The sequence below is a fragment of the Tachyglossus aculeatus genome, chromosome 1 (genome assembly GCF_015852505.1).
Source record: "Tachyglossus aculeatus isolate mTacAcu1 chromosome 1, mTacAcu1.pri, whole genome shotgun sequence".
Classification (NCBI taxonomy): Eukaryota; Metazoa; Chordata; class Mammalia; order Monotremata; family Tachyglossidae; genus Tachyglossus; species Tachyglossus aculeatus.
The window spans coordinates 120,471,287-120,487,313 of NC_052066.1; positions in this window are offsets into that span (position 1 = coordinate 120,471,287).

The following is a 16,027-nucleotide window of genomic DNA, read 5'->3' on the forward strand; positions in this document are numbered from 1 at the left end:
TTCCCACATCCCTGCCTCAAAGTTCCTGACCTGCGAAAGGGGTGGACTTTTACTGCTTTTTAATTTACTGAGTTGAGGTCTAATTTTTCCAATCCAGAAAAGAGCGAAGCTTCCAAACATTTGAAGTGGACTGAGATGTGATGACAGTGAGCGAATGAGGTTCTGAGATTTCATGTAGGTCCGGGAGTGTGGATAAGACCACTTGTGTGCCTGATAATAATAATAATAATAATAATAATAATAATAATAATAATAATAATACTTATGGTACTTGTTAAGTGTTTACTATGTGCCAAGCACTGTTCTAAGCACTGGAGTAAATACAAATTAAGCAGGTTGTGAGCCCGTCTTCTAGACTATGAGACCATTGTTGGGTAGGGACCGTATATGTTGCCGACTTGTACTTCTCAAGCGCTTAGTACAGTGCTCTGCACACAGTAAGCGCTCAATAAATACGATTGAATGAATGAATGAAAGGTTGGACTCAGTCCCTGCTTCACGTGGGGCTCACACTCGTAATTCCCCATTTTACAGATGAGGTAACCGAGGCCCATAGAAGTGAAATGACTTGCCCAAGGTCACACAGCAGGCATGTGGCAGAGCCAGGATTAGAACCCAGATCCTTCGGACTCCCAGGCCCTTGCTCTATCCACGAAGCCACCCTGCTTCCTCTGAATGTTATGTTGCCAACCTGTACTTCCCAAGTGCTTAGTACAGTGCTCTGCACACAGTAAGCGCTCAATAAATACGATTGATTGATTGAATGGACAAATAAATATTATTCCTTTGTGGACCTTCCCTATATTACTTCTAGTGACTGGAGCCATTCTTGATGCTCCCTCTTGGTGTTGCAATCCCCTTGAGGTCCCTGTTAAGACTGCTGCTGACGCCCAGCCGAGTCCAGCAATGCATGGGATCTGAGACTTCACTTAAAACATCACTGACACCTCCCCTGCTTATTGTTTTCCCTTGACTCATTCATCTTAATTTAAAGCAGCCTTTTGAATGGCCTCTGCCCCTGACTGAAGGTGTGATTTGATGAATACTGTAGGTGCTCAATAAATACTACTGAAGAGGGGAGCAGAGAGAGAGAAAAGTGGATTCACATATTTTTTTTTTCCTCCACAGAGAAGCAGCGTAGCTTAGCGGCAAGAGCATGGGCTTGGGAGACAGAGGTCGTGGGTTCTAATCCCTGCTCCGCCACTTAGCTGTGTGACTTTGGGCAAGTCACTACACTTCTCTGTGCCTCAGTTACTTCCTCTGGAAAATGGGGATTGTCTGTGAGCCCCATATGGGACAACCTGATTACCTTGTATCTCCCCCAGAGCTTAGAATAGTGCTTGGCACATAGTAAAATCTCAAAATCCTCAAATCCTCAAAAATCTCCAGTGGCTACCAACCAATCTGCGCATCAGGCAGAAACTCCTCACCCTGGGCTTCAAGGCTGTCCATCACCTCGCCCCCTCCTACTTCACCTCCTTTCTCTCCTTCTCCAGCCCAGCCCGCACCCTCCACTCCTCTGCCGCTAATCTCCTCACCGTTAGGCCTCGTTCTCGCCTGTCCCGCCATCGACCCCCGGCCCACATTCTCCCCTGGGCCTGGAATGCCCTCCCTCTGCCCATCCGCCAAGTTAGCTCTCTTCCTCCCTTCAAGGCCCTACTGAGAGCTCATCTCCTCCAGGAGGCCTTCCCAGACTGAGCCCCTTCCTTCCCCTCCCCCTCGTCCCCCTCTCCATCCCCCCCATCTTACCTCCTTCCCTTCCCCACAGCACCTGTATATATGTATAAATGTTTGTACATATTTATTACTCTATTTATTTATTTTACTTGTACCTATCTATTCAATTTATTTTATTTTGTTAGTATGTTTGGTTTTGTTCTCTGTCTCCCCCTTCTAGACTGTGAGCCAACTGTTGGGTAGGGACTGTCTCTATATGTTGCCAGCTTGTACTTCCCAAGCGCTTAGTACAGTGCTCTGCACACAGTAAGCGCTCAATAAATACGATTGATTGATTGATAGTAAGCGCTTAACAAATTCCACAGTTATTATTATTATTATTACTACTATTGTCATCCTGCCAGGCCGTTCGATGCCTCTAGGTGGCGCTGAAGGAACTGCTCAGGAAGAGCGCTGTCAGTCAAAGAAAGAAGGTAGGCTTGAGAGACCTTCATTCATTCATTCATTCATTCATTCATTCATTCACTCATATTTTATCAATCAATCAATCGTATTTATTGAGCGCTTACTGTGTGCAGAGCACTGTACTAAGCGCTTGGGAAGTACAAGACCTTCAGCTCAGTGTGAACACTGCTGCCATCCTTGCGCCACCCTGCCAGCCCCCAAGGGGAGCTGAACGTTTCCGATTTGCTTTACCGGGCTTTGGAGTCAGAGGTCATGGGTTCAAATCCCGGCTCCGCCAATTGTCAGCTGTGTGACTTTGGGCAAGTCACTTCACTTCTCTGTGCCTCAGTTACCTCATCTGAAAATGGAGATTAAGACAGTGAGCCCCCCCGTGGGACAACCTGATCACCTTGTAACCTCCCCAGTGCTTAGAACAGTGCTTTGCACATAGTAAGCACTTAACAAATGCCATTATTATTATTAATCCTAGTGCCATTACACAAAATAGTGCTAAGAGGCCAGTTTCAACTCCTGGTCTTATGCTGCTAATGAGAGCGGAGGGTGGAGGGGGGCATTGGGAGAACCGGGGGGGGGGGGGGGGGGAGAGAGAGACAGACAGACAGACAGACAGACAGACAGACAGACAGACAGAGAGAAAGAGAGAGAGATGGACTCATGTTTTTTTTTCCTCCACGGAGAAGCAGCGTGGCTTAGTGGTAAGAACATGAGCTTGAGAGTCAGAGATCGTGGGTTCTAATCCCTGCTCCACCACTTATCAGCCATGTGACTTTGGGCAAGTCACTAAACTTCTCTGTGCTTCAGTCACCTCATCTGGAAAACAGGGATTAAGACTGGGAGCCCCCGTGGGACAACCTAATTACCCAGCGCTTAGAACAGAGCTTGGCACATAGTAAGCGCTTAGCAAATACCATGATTATTATTATTCTCCTCCTGCGCCCTCTTCCTCTGTAGCCACTGACAGCATCTTTGCTGCTTAACTCGGCATGTGGGGACCTGACACATGGGCATGGCATATGTGAACCTAGCACATGGACATAGGACGTGTGAATCTGATGCAAACCTGACACCTGGACATGGTACACATGGGGGAATATGAATGGTATTTGCATCACCCAGCACAGCGACTGAACACGCTCTCTGCCCCTGCCCATCTTCTACTAATGACGCGATCCCGGGCACCGTACTACTCATAATTTCTGCCTTTTGGGGGAAGAAGGGATGAGGGTCTCCTTCCTTGCCCAACTTGTCCAGTCTTCCTTGGCCCTGCTGCTGCTGGCTGCGAGCAGGCGGTGCCCGGAGGTGGTAATAGGAGCAGTGAAGATAACAACAGCGTAAACCCATCCTGCTGTCCAGTGGGGCTTGGTTCCTCCTCTGTCCTTTTCCGGCTCTAAGGGGCAGAGCTGCCCAGTTACTGGATTGCTCTGTGCTGTGGAAGTAAAGCTAACGTGTCTCCTAATTCTGTTGCATTGTACTCTCCCAAGCGCTTGGTACAGTGCTCTGCACGTAGTAAGTGCTCAATAAATGCCATTGATTGATGGATTAATGGTGCCACTCTCACAATGCTGAGTCCACTGGGGAGTGCCTTTGCTCAAGAGCCATATTTGATTATTCTGCTGTATTATACTCTCCCAAGTGCTTAGTACAGTGCTCTGTACATAGCAAACATTCAATTCATACCACTGATTGATTTGATTCCAAGAGCCATATATGTCTCATAGTCACAGATTCTGAACCTTGGTTGATCCTTTTTTTTTTTTTTGATGGTATTTGTTAAGGGCTTACTACATTGTAATAAGCACTGGGTAGATAATAATAATAATGATGGTGGCATTTATTAAGCGCTTACTATGTACAAAGCACTGTTCTAAGCACTGGGGAGGTTACAAGGTGATCAGGTTGTCCCACAGGGGGCTCACAGTCTTAATCCCCATTTTACAGATGAGGGAACTGAGGCACAGAGAAGTGAAGTGACTTGCCCAAAGTCACACAGCTGACAATTGGCGGAGTCGGCATTTGAACCCCTGGCCTCTGACTCCAAAGCCCGGGCTCTTTCCACCGAGCCACGCTGCTTCCCCACAAGCTACTGAGGTGGGACACAGTCCATGTCCCTCATGGGACTCACAGTATGACCCCCATATTATAGATGAGGTAACTGAGACACAGAGAAGTGAGAAGTGGCCTAGTGGGTAGACCATGGGCCTGAGAGTCAGAGGTCATGGGTTCTAATCCCATCTCTGCCACTTGTCTTCTGTTTGACCTTGGGCAAGTCACTTCACTTCTCTGAGCCTCAGCTACCTCACCTGTAAAATAATAACAATAATAATTATGGTATTTGCTAAGCGCTTACTATGTGCCAAGCACTATTTTAAGCACTGGGGTAGATACAAGGTTATCAGGTTGTCCCACGTGGGGCTCACAGTCTTAGTCCCCATTTGATAGATGAGGTAACTGAGGGCACAGAGCAGTTAAGTGACTTGCCCAAAGTCACACTGCTGATAAGCAGTGGAGCAGGAATTAGAACCCATGACCTCTGACTCCCAAGCCCATGCTCTTTCCACTAAGCCATGCTGCTTCTGTGAGCCCCACGTGGGACATGGACTGGGTCCAACCCGAATAGCTTGTATCTACCCCAGCACTTAGCATAGTGCTTAGTATCTAAAAAATACTATTAAAAAAAGTGACCTGACCAATGTCACAGAGCAGACATGTGGCAGAGCTGGAATTCAAACCCAAGTCCCTCTGACTCCTAGACCTGTGCCCTATTCACTAGGCCACACCACTTTTCTTAGCCTCGGCCTTCTTTTAGTCCACAGCCTTGGTCGTCTGGTTAATCATAGGACTGACACTCTCCTGATTCTGAAAAACACCTTGTCACTCCCCTCTAGACTGGAAGCTTAGTATTGGTTTACAAAGCTCTGGACTGGAGCATTGGCATGACTGGTTTTACCAATGCTGACTTGCAATTTACTCATTCAATCGTATTTACTGAGTGCTTACTGTGTGCACTGTACTAAGTGCTTGGCAGTGATTTGCACATAGTAAGCACTTAATAAATGCCATTATTATTACAATAGAATACAACAGGCACATTCCCTGCCCACAGTGAGTTGAAAGCCTGGAGGTTGGACACAGTCCATGTCCCTCACGGGACTCACAGTATGACCCCCATATTATAGATGAGGTAACTGACACACAGAGAAGTGAGAAGTAGACCACGCGCCTGGGGGTCAGAGGACGTGGGTTCTAATCCCATCTCTGCCACTTGTCTGCTGTTTGGCCTTGGGCAAGTGACACCCACACTTTCTCCCCTGGCTGCCTTGGTTTACAGGATCCAAAGCCACAGGGTTTAGCCTCACAGTCTGGGCCGACAGAACAGGAAACCTCTGCAAGCTTTCCCAGCAGCGGAGGCTGACACACCGTCAACTGCAGCCTTGACCAGAGCCAGATTAACACAGAGACGCTTGAGGAACTGAAGGCAAGGGGTCCTCCCCAACCCCCACAGCCACAGCCCAGTCTCTTCCAAAAGTCAGTTTCAAGATCAGCCGGATGGAGCCCGCTTTCCCCACAGGTCACTTCCTTTCTAGAGAGGAACTTTCTTTTCTCTCCTCCCCTCCACCCTGGCCTGTTTGTTCATTCATTCATTCAATCGTATTCATCGAGGACTTACTGTGTACAAAACACTGTACTAAGCACTTGGGAGGGAACATGTGAGAAGCAGCATGGTTTAGTGGAAAGAACCCGGGCTTAGGAGTCAGAGGTCATGGGTTCTAATTCCACATCCACCACTTGTCAGCTGTGTGACTTTGGGCAAGTCACTGTAACTTCTCAGTGCCTCAGTTACCTCATCAGGAAAATGGGGATTGAGACTGTGAGCCCTACGTGGGACAACCTGATTACCCTGTATCTACCCCAGTGCTTAGAACAGTGCTCGGCACATAGTAAGCGCTTAACAAATACCAACATTATTAACAATGTCCGCCAGCGGACGTGGTGTGACTGACTTCATTTTGTGCATACCGACAGTAATCCTTCATTTTGTGCAGGCCGAGAGAACAACTCCTTTTTGTGTTTTATACAAGGCTCGACAACAGAATGTCTTCAAGGCCAGCAACAAGTAACACCTATCTATGCAAGGTCGTAGGGCCGATAACAAGTAACTTCCATCTGTACAGCAAGGTCGTAAGGCCTATAACAAGTAACTCTTGTCTGTACAAGGCTGTGATAACAGAGACCGATGAGAATTCACAACCATCCTGTCAGTCCTCATTGGTTCCCTGAAGTTCCCCATTGATCGCTCCCATGTTGCTGTAACTCAATAAAAGGACAGTGCAGTAAGCGCTCAATAAATACGATTGATGATGATGATGATGATGACAGTGGGAACGGAACTCGGGGCTTCTTGTCACTGGTACCTCTCTTGGGAGGTGAACGGGCAGGTAGTCAACCTTCCTCCTTTCCTGCTCTATCTGAACTCATGTCTCTGAGTCATTTTTCCTATCTGCGTCACCACCTTGGGTTCTCGAACCCTGCGGCCGATTTACACTGGTTAACCTATTTTGCACCCTACTTTTCGATAGCAACAATATGACAATAAACAGAAACGTTCCCTGCCTGTAGCCCCCAGGACAGTGTGCAGGAGGGGAACAAGGAGTGGGAACAGTAGCCTCAGCTCACAGAGGAGTCACAGCCCGGAAGGCACCTACACAGCTCCAATCAGTTGGAAATCAATCAATCATTTTTACTGAGCGCTTACTGTGTGCAAAGCACTATGTTGAACACTTTGAGAAGCAGCATGGCTCAGTGAAAAGAGCCCGGGCTTGCGAGTCAGAGGTCATGGGTCCTAATCCCGGCTCTGCCACTTAGCTGTGTTACTTTGGGCAAGTCACTTCACTTCTCTGGGCCTCAGTTCCCTCATCTGTAAAATGGGGATTAAGACTGTGAGCCCCACATGGGACAACCTGATCACCTTGTATCCCCCCAGTGCTTGGAACAGTGTTTGGCACATTGTAAGCACTTAACAAATACCATCATCATTATTATTACAATAGAAAAGAGGTGGTGGAGAAGTTCCCCACCCACAACGAGTTTGCAGTCTAGAGGTGGAGGCAGACATTAATATAAATTAATTACAGATTTGTGTGTTAGTGCTGTGGGGCTGAGGGAGGGGTGAATAAAGGATGCAAATCCAAGTGTAGTAAGCCCTAGACTTCAGGGAGAGATCACTTCTTCACATGTCTTTTCCTCCCCTTTCCTCACCCCAAAAGCCCTTGGGCAGCCCTGAGGAGAAACCTAACCATACTAGCAGCTCCATGGCATCTGTTAAGTGTTTACTATGTGCAAAGCACTGTTCTAAGTGCTGGGGGGGGATACAAAGTGATCAGGTTGTCCCATGTGGGGCTCACAGTCTTAATCCCCATTTTACAGATGAGGTAACTGAGGCTTAGAGAAGTTAAGTGACTTGCCCAAGGTCACACAGCAGACATGTGGAGGTGCTGGGATTAGAACACCTGACCCCTGGCTCCCAAGCCCGTGCTCTTTCCACTGAGCCATGCTGCTTCTCTAGTTAATAGTTAATAACCATTCATTCATTCAATCATATTTATTGAGCACTTACTGTGTGCAGAGCACTGTACTAAGCGCTTGGGAAGTACAAGTTGGCAACCTATAGAGACGTCCCTACCCAACAGCGGGCTCACAGTCTAGAAGGGGGGGACAGACAACAAAACAAGACATATTAACAAAATAAAATAAATAGAATATGTAAAAATAAAATAAATAGAGTAATAAATACATACAAACATATATACATATATACAGGTGCTGTGGGGATGGGAAGGAGGTAAGGCGGGGGGGATGGAGAGGGGGAGGAGGGAGAGAGGAAGGAGGGAGCTCAGTCTGGGAAGGCCTCCTGGAGGAGGTGAGCTCTCAGTAGGGCTTTGAAGGGAGGAAGAGAGCTAGCTTGGCGGATGTGCAGAGGGAGGGCACTCCAGGCCAGGGGGAGGACGTGGGCCTGGGGTCGACGGCGAGACAGGCGAGAATGAGGCACGGTAAGGAGATTAGCGGCAGAGGAGCGGAGGGTGCCGGCTGGGCTGTAGAAGGAGAGAAGGGAGGTGAGGTAAGAGGGGGTGAGGTGATGGACAGCCTTGAAGCCCAGGGTGAGGAGTTTCTGCCGGATGCGTAGGTTGATTGATAGCCACTGGAGATTTTTGAGGAGGGGGGTAACATGCCCCAGGCATTTCTGCACAAAGACCATCCAGGCAGCGGCGTGAAGTATGGATTGAAGTGGGGAGAGACAGGAGGATGGGAGATCGGAGAGGAGGCTGATGCAGTAATCCAGTCGGGGTAGGATGAGAGATTGAACGAGCAGGGTAGCGGTTTGGATGGAGAGGAAAGGGCGGATCTTGGTGTTGTTGCGGAGGTGAGACCGGCAGGTTTTGGTGACGGATTGGATCTGAGGGGTGAACGAGAGAGCGGAGTCGAGGATGACACTAAGGTTGCAGGTTTGTGAGACGGGAAGGATGGTAGTGCCATCAACAGTGATGGGAAAGTCAGGGAGAGGGCAGGGTTTGGGAGGGAAGATAAGGAGTTCAGTCTTGGACATGTTGAGTTTTAGATGGCGGGCAGACATCCAGATGGAGATGTCCTGAAGGCAGGAGGTGATGCGAGCCTGGAGGGAGGGGGAGAGAGCAGGGGCAGAGATGTAGATTTGGGTGTCATCAGCGTAGAGATGATAGTTGAAGCCGTGGGAGCGAATGAGTTCACCAATGGAGTGAGTGTAGATAGAGAACAGAAGGGGACCGAGAACTGAACCTTGAGGAACCCCTACAGTAAGGGGATGGGAGGGGAGGAGGAGCCCACAAATGAGACTGAGAATGAAGGGCCAGAGAGATAAGAAGAGAACCAGGAGAGGACTGAGTCTGTGAAGCCAAGGTTGGATACAAGGTTGGATTAACCACAATAGTTAATCAATTAACTTAATCAGTTAATCAACTTAATCAAACAGTTAATCAATTAGTTAACAATAGTTAGTAACCACATTAAATAAGCAAGTGCTAAGTGGTGGGGGAGGAGCGATTGATTGTTGCTGGGCCTATGGTGGGGGCAGGGGACTTTAAGGCCCTCAGCTCTCTCACTCCTCCCTCAGCCCCACAGCATTTAGGCACATATCCATAATCTAATTCATTTATTTATATTAATGTCTGCCTCCCTCTCCATACTACAAGCTCGTTGTGGGCAGGTGACATATCTATCGCTTTTGTTGTACTGTACATAAGTAGATACACTCAGTACACTGAACTCAGTACACTTATCACAGTGCTCTGCATACAGTAAACACTCAATAAATGTTTAATGTAAACATCCCAGCTCACCCCCTTCATTCCTCTCAAGCTGACCTACTGACTTTGCCTTTTCCTGGTCACTCTGCTGCCGCCGGCCCCTTGTCCTGGCCTGGTGTCACCCACCGTCCGGGGACGGGTTCGTTCAGTAATCGGCGAGGCAAGAGAAAGAGGCCAGGGATGGAAAGCCTGAGTTTCATATAGAATGTAGTCCGCGAGGCGAATTGAACTATTTAGTTGTTTAGGTGCAATGGATTGAGCTTCCCTTTCAGGAGGAACGTAACCATTCGTTAATCGTGCGTGGGTGAGGTGGCTAGCTCTCCAACCCATGTGCACTTCCCACTCGGGAAGAATCCACTTACTTTCCCACATGGGAGGAATTCATTCCATTACCCGCGCACGTGGTGGGTGGCTAGTTCTGACCATGTGCTCTCCCTACATGGGAGGAATCCACTCATGATCCCCATCCGCAGTGGGGCACCTGGGTCCCACGAACGAGACACTCACCCGTCCCGCGGCCCTTGCCTCAGTGTGTTGGTTCTGGTTGTAGAGTGGGCATCTGGTCTTCTGGGCAGAGAAAGACACGTGGGCCGCTGCTGCTACAGCAGCTCCTCCTTCTGTATTCCCGGCTTGGGATGTCAATCTAGCAGATTTCATCGTGAGGTGGGCAGTATCCCAACCTCACTTCCCGAGTTCCGCCTGCTGGCTCAGGTGGCCACGAGATAGCTTTTGACCGGTACCCCAGGGTCACCTTGGGACACTTGGGACTCCCTCCCACTTCATATCCACCAGTCTGCAGCTCTCTCCATCTTCAAAGTCCTTCTTTGAAGATAAATCATCTCTCTTTCTGGAGGCCTTGTCTAATTAGTTTCTATTCCCCCCAGACATCTCCCCAACTGTCACTTCAGCACTCCTGCAGCAACTGTGCACTAATCAATCAATCTATCACTCAATGGTATTTACTGAGAGTTTACTGTGTGCAGAGCACTCAACTAGGCACTTGGGAAAGTACAATGCAATAGAGCTGGTAGATGCAATTCTTGCCCACAAGCAGCTTAGTCTACTTAAGTACTCACAACCGCTCATAACACTTCTGAACATGCTGATGTCTATGTCCTTCTCTTGAAGCTCTAACTCGCACGCCTATCTATTTCTTCGTCTTCCTCCAATTCATAAATTATTTCAGTATCTATCTTCCTCCACTAGATTCTAAGCAATTTGAGGGAAGGAGGTATTCCTACTAACTCTATTGTACTTTCAAAACGTTTAGTACAGTGCTCTACAAATAGCTGGCTCTCCATAAACACTATTGAGTGATTGGGGAGAAATGTCATACAACAGATTGAAATTGGTGGATTGATTTAATTTGGGAAACTGTTGGAGAAATAAAGGGAAACTGGAATACTGACACCTGTTTCCCCTCTTCTGGCTTTCCTCCCTTTTACAAGCAGAAACAAATCTTCACCCTCTTGCCTGTTCATCATCATCATCATGATTAGCATCAACAATTATTGTGTGCAGAGCACTGATCTAAGAGTTTGGGAGAGTACAACAGAGTTGGTAGACACATTCCCTGCCCACAGAGGGCATGTTAAATAAAGCCTCTTTCAATAAGATGGTACTTAATCACTTACTGTTTGTCAAGCACTGTACTAAGCACTGGGATAGTTGCAAGGTAATCAGATCGGATTACAGATGAGGAAACTGAAGCACAGTGAAGTTAAGAGGCTTGCCCAAGTCCCCACAGCAGCCAATTAGCAGAGATGGGATTAGAATCCAGGTCTTTTGACTCCCACTTTTTATATTAGGTCATGCTGCTTTCTATTTGCTTTTTATAGAGAAGCAGCGTGGCTTAGTGGAAAGAGCCCGGGCTTGGGAGTCAGAGGTCGTGGGTTCTAATCCCACCTCGGCCACTTAATAATAATAATAATAATAGCATTTATTAAGTGCTTACGATGTGCCAAGCACTGTTCTAAGTGCTGGCGAGGTGACAAGGTGATCAGGTTGTCCCACGGGGGGTTCACAGTCTTCATCTCCATTTTACAGATGAGGTAACTGAGGTCCAGAGAAGTGAAGTGACTTGCCCAAGGTCACACAACTGACAATTGGCAGAGTGATTTTGGGCAAGCCACTTAACTTCTCTGGGCCTCAGTTACCTCATCTGTAAAATGGGGATGAAGACTGTGAGCCTCACATGGGACAACTTGATTACCTTGTATCTACCCTAGTGCTTAGAACAGTGTTTGGCACATAGTAAGCGCTTAACAAATACTATTATTATTATTATTATTATTATTATCACCCTCCTCGTGCTTGAGGGACAGGGATGGGCTTCTTAGAGAGCACAGGTTAGGGAACAGATAATAATAACAACAATAATAATAATAATAATAATGGTATTTGTCAAGCGCTTACTATGTGCAAAGCACTGTTCTAAGCGCTGGGGAGGTTACAAGGTGATCAGGTTGTCCCACGGGGGGCTCACAGTTTTAATCCCCATTTTACAGATGAGGGAACTGAGGCACAGAGAAGTTAAGTGACTTGCCCAAAGTCACACAGCTGACAAGTGGCAGAGCCGGGATTTGAACCCATGACCTCTGACTCCAAAGCCCACACTCTTTCCACTGAGCTATGCTGCTTTTCATAATATAGCAGATGCAGATACAGCAGAGCGGGATAGCTCCCTCACCTTGGAACGATGGGGTAGTTCTTCAGCCGTGGGAGCGGTCCAGAGGGGGTGACCGTCAAGCTCTCCATATGGCACACGCAAGCACCTGGCCCAGCAGGCAGGGAGCAGCTCCGGATAGTGTTACTGGAAAAATATATCCCGTGGCTTAGCACCTGGGCTGGGAAATCAACCCCCGGGCCCAAGAGCTAAGGAGATGGACGGGGCAAGCGTGGGTGCTGAAAGGCAGCCCAGAAATGCTAACTGGGAGCTGGCAGGCTGTTTGCAGTGCTGCTTGCAGGCGGGATAAGGCATATTGTATGTGCACCCACACTTTTATCTACCTCGGGTCAACTCTCGGGCACCAGCGGGGTCAGGAGGCAGGCAGAGCACCCAAAAGAAAGGTTAGTGTTGAGCCTCTCCCCCGATTTCTGATCGAATTGCCGAAGACGGAGGGGAAAAGGAGAAGCGGAGGGGGCCGGCCTGTTGGTTCGCCCTCTGGGAGGTGGAGGATGAAACATGGTTGGCATAGTGGATGGAGCATAGGCCCCGGCAGTCGGTCTGATCCTGACTCCTCCACGTGTCTTCGGTATGGGCAAGTCACTTCACTTCTCTGGGCCTCAGTTACCTCATCTGGAAAATGGGGATTGAGACTCTGAGCCCCACGTGAGACAGAGACTGTGTCCAAACTGATTTGTTTATTTTGTTAATATGTTTTGTTTTGTTCTCTGTCTCCCCCTTCTAGACTGTGAACCCACTGTTGGGTAGGGACCGTCTCTATATGTTGCCAACTTGGACTTCCCAAGTGCTTAGTACAGTGCTCTGCACACAGTAAGTGCTCAATAACTACGATTGATTAATCCACCCTAGTGCTTAGTACAGTGCTTGACATATAGCAAGTGCCTAACAAATACCATGATTTTTTATAGGCCTCAAGGGGGCTCAGTTGCACTTCTCTGAAGGTCTGGTAATAATAATAATAATGATGATGATAGCATTTATTAAGCACTTACTATGTGCAAAGCACTGTTCTCAGCGCTGGGGAGGTTACAAGGTGATCAGGTTGTCCCATGGGAGGCTCACAGTCTTAATCCCCATTTTACAGATGAGGTAACTGAGGCACAGAGAAATTAAGTGGCTTGCCCAAAGTCACACAGCTGGCAATTGGTGGAGTCAGGATTTGAACCCATGGCCTCTGACTCCAAAGCCCGTGCTCCTTCCACTGACCCATGCTGCTTCTCTGAGCCATGCTGCTTCTCTAGGAGTTTCCCCTCAGCTTTTAGCTTCTGCCTGTACTGGGCTCTCTTCGGCTGTTAGAGAACCTGTCCTTGCCTTTGGAACACCCTTGTCCTGCATTTCTCCCAGTTGGAATGATAATCAAGAATAATAGGTTCATCCCATCTGCAGGGAAGAGAGAGAGAAAGAGGGAGAGAGGGACAAAGAGGAGAGTGCTGTATTGTACTTTCCCAAGTGCCTAGTATAGCACTTTGCAAACAGTAAACACTCAAATATCATTGATTAGATTGCTGGATTGACAGAGCTCATGTCTTCTGGGGGACGGTGGGGTCCCCCAACGTGAGATGGCTAGCATCTCAATATTATGCAGTTATAATAATAATTTTGGTATTTAATAATAATAATAATAATAATGGAATTTATTCAGCACTTACTATGTGCAAAGCACTGTTCTAAGCACTGGGGAGGTTACAAGATAATCAGGTTGTCCCATGGGGGGCTCACAGTCTTAATCCCCATTTTCCAGATGAGGTAACTAAGGCCCAGAGAAGTGAAGTGACTTGCCCAAAGTCACACAGCTGACAATTGGCAGAGCCGGGATTTGAACCCATGACCTCTGACTCCAAAGCCCGGGCTCTTTCCACTGAGCCACGCTGCTTCTCCAGTTCTTACTATATGCCAAGCACTGTTCTAGGTGCTGGATATTCAGCAAGATACAAGATACAAGATATTCAGGTTGGACAAAGTCCCTGTCCCACCAGGGGCTCACAGTCTAAGTAGGAGGGAATAGGATTAATCCCCATTTTATAGATGAGGAAACTGAGGCACAGAGAAGTGAAGTGACTTGCCCAGTATCACGCAGCAGACATGTGGCAGAGCCAGGATTAGAACCCAGGTCCTCTGACTCCCGGACCCAGGCTTTTTCCATTTTGGGGCCAATGGCCTGCCCAGAGTAGATGAGAAGCAGCGTGGCTCAGTGGAAAGAGCACAGGCTTTGGAGTCAGAGGTCATGGGTTCAAATCCCAGCTCCGCCAATTGTCAGCTGTGTGACTACGGGCAAGTCACTTCACTTCTCTCTGCCTCAGTTCCCTCATCTGTAAAATGGGGATTAAGACTGTGAGTCCCCCGTGGGACAACCTGATCACCTTGTAACCTCCCCAGTGCTTAGAACAACGCTTCGCACATAGTAAGCGCTTAATAAATGCCATCATTATTATTTTTATTATGGCTTCATGGAAAGAGTATGGGCCTAAGAGTCAGAGGACCCAGGTTCTGATCCTGCCTCCGCCAGCTGCTTGGCTGTGTGACCATGGGTAAGTCACAATTGCTCTATACCTCAGTTTCCTCATTTGTAAAGTGGGGATTTTAGACTTTACAAGTCTAAATCTAGATCTAGACTTTAGTCCCTTTTAGACTGTGAGCCCACTGTTGGGTAGGGACTGTCTCTATATGTTGCCAATTTGTACTTCCCAAGCGCTTAGTACAGTGCTCTGCACATAGTAAGCGCTCAATAAATACTATTGATGATTTAATACCTGTTCTCTCTCCGGTGAGACTCTGAGCCTCATGTAGGAAAGGGGTTGTATCCAACCTAATTGTCTTGTATCTACCCCAGCGCTTAGTACAGTGCTTGGACATAGTAAATGCTTAACAAGTATCCTAATTATATGCCTTTGAGTACCTACACTCTACTGGATCTCTGTGCAGCAGGGCTTGGTTTCCGTGAGGTACAGATTGCGCTGATTATGGAGGATTCTGAGAGGTTCAAAACACATTTCTAGTTTTGTACTCAGAGATAAAGAGAAGGACGTGCCTGACGCCAGTCAGAGGTTACTCAGGATATTCTTACTCAGGAAAACTGAGTTTGAACTAGGACAGAGACCAGTGACCCTGCTCCAGGATTAATAGTAATAATAATAATAATGGCATTTATCAAGCACTTACTATGTGCAAAGCCTGGTCTAAGTGCAAGGAAGGTTACAAGGTGATTAGGTTGTCCCATGGGGGGCTCACGGTCTTAATCCCCATTTTACAGATGAGGTAACTGAGGCCCAGAGAAGTTAAGTGACTTGCCCAAAGTCACACAGCTGACAATTGGCGGAGCTGGGATGTGAACCCATGACCACTGACTCCAAAGCCCGGGCTTTTTCCACTGACCCAGGCTGCTTCTCGATTAGACACGATTGCTCAATCAGGCCGCTACAAACATTCATTCAGTCATATTTATTGAGTGCTTACTGTGTGCAGAGCACTGTACTAAGCGCTTGAACACCGTACCAAGCAGTCAGTTGAGTGAGTAGATTATGTTCTTTACTGACCTGGTGCTGGCTAAAGTGACTTCTTCACCCTGGGAGTCTGGGAGCAGCTATTTTTTTTTTGTCTTCTGGAGACCAGCCACAATTTTGTTTATCAAAAGGTCATCTTCTTCCCCTTTCTGCATTCTTGAACCTGAAGACAATCGTATTTATTGAGTGCTTACTGTGTACAAAGCACTGTACTAAGTGCTTGGGATGCACAATATAAGAGAGTTGGTAGACACGTTCCCTGCCCACAAGGAACTTACAGTGTAGAAGGCAGGCAGAAAGGGCTATTTAATAATAATAATAATAATAATGGCATTTGTTAAGCGCTTACTATGTGCAAAGCA